Genomic DNA, 1,796 nt, shown 5'->3' with positions numbered 1-1,796 from the left:
ATTCTTCAATGATTTTTTGGGGGCGGGGGGCAATTCTAGACTTTTCCAATATTGGGGGGGTCCAGACCGCCCTCCCCCGACCCCCCCCCTAGGATTTACGCCTATGATAGCAATGCTAACATAGTTTTCATGACAATGCTAATTCTAGCTATTAATGTAAAATGTAACATGCTCATATTACTGATCTTTAAAATTATAATCATTTATGATCATTAATAGCAACATTAGACCTTGAGAAACTGCAAAAATATTTTTGAAATACTGATGCTAACCATTTTTTGACATGCTAACCATGTAATAATTGTTAAAATATTGCTAGGATGAAAACATATTGCTAGCATCTTTTTAATGATCATGCTAAACTTTCTGACAGAATGAATATGAAATAAACTTTTGCAGTTTGTCAGATATTAAGGCAGGAGATGTTTAGATTGCTAACATAGTTTTGATATTATTACATGCTAAGTTGCTTAGACAACAACTGATAATTGTTAGCAAGTTAACAGTTGAAATGTTAGCTTCCTAGCACAATTTCCTGATATGCTAAAGCTGCAATAACATTCATCAATGAGTTTTAAAATGTTACCTGTTTTTTAACTACAATGCTAACGGCTTAATTGCTATTCGTAACACACTGAGTGATATTGCTTCATTATTTTATGAGGCTACCACCAAAACACATACAATGTTTAAGCTAACATGTCTATTCAAAATGCTAATATACACAATTCCAACAAACACATTGAATTGGTGTAATAATATACAATTTAAGTTAGATTCAATAACATAAAAAAAAAGTTTCCTCCTAAGGCTAACAGATACATTTTGCGGGTTTATCATATATTAAAGGTTTAATGTTATGAATCAACAGATCCAATATTTTTGGACCAAATATAACAAACTGACTGAAAATCTGTTGTTGGTGAAGTTCAACCTCTAAAACCTGCAGCTGTGCATCTGAGCAGCATTGAAATATTTCAGTTATGCAACCCAGCATGTTAAAAACAGTTCAATTAGAACCGACCATGTTTTCTCTGCAGGTTTAGACACGAAATAACAAAGAAAAATGACATCAAGACCAACCAGGAGGGCAGATCGAGGTCCAGCCCTCAGGGTCGGACAGATTACCTGTTCTCAATCCTTCCTTATCTCAGAGTTCTGGGACAAAACGTTGGACAGGTTGTGGTTATGAAAGCCACAGATATACAGTAGATAGAACTGCTTTATCACTGGTTCCACCAATAACAGTCTTACCTGGACTTGAACCTCTAGGCATGAGTGTGATTAATATTTCATGAAGCAGATAAAATCTGTTCAGATGACTGAGGCTGAAAAGTGATGATGAAGTTGAAGGTTCTGGAAAACATTCGACATGGAGAGCGTCTGTGTTCCAGTGGAAACCCGACCACCAGGTCAACGAGTCCCGAGACCCGGTTCAGGTTCTGTTTGTCATCATGTTAAAACCAACACCTGGTGACCCGAACCGCAAATAAACCGGCACAAATTCAGATCAGAACTTTATGATCCTCATTCATCAGCCTGTGTCCCAGAGGTCAGAAGGTCATGAATGACATCAGTTTTAGGTTTCAGATGATTAATTTCTCTCATCCTGGGTCAACATGAAACTGGAATGATTTTTGTAAATGTAAGAACTGGATCAATTTATGGAAGAATTGCTCTATAATAAAAAAATCACATTTTACAATTTTTTTAACCCATTTGAGTTTCTGCTGATTCTAAAAACAGATGAAGCACTTAAAAAAAATCCAGCTGTTTTTTGGCAATAAATTAATGTT

This window comes from Poecilia formosa, unplaced genomic scaffold, assembly GCF_000485575.1.
Source record: "Poecilia formosa unplaced genomic scaffold, Poecilia_formosa-5.1.2 Scaffold399, whole genome shotgun sequence".
In the NCBI taxonomy this organism is placed as follows: domain Eukaryota; kingdom Metazoa; phylum Chordata; class Actinopteri; order Cyprinodontiformes; family Poeciliidae; genus Poecilia; species Poecilia formosa.
The sequence above is the reverse complement of the archived record's forward strand: the minus strand, read 5'-3'. Positions refer to the sequence as shown.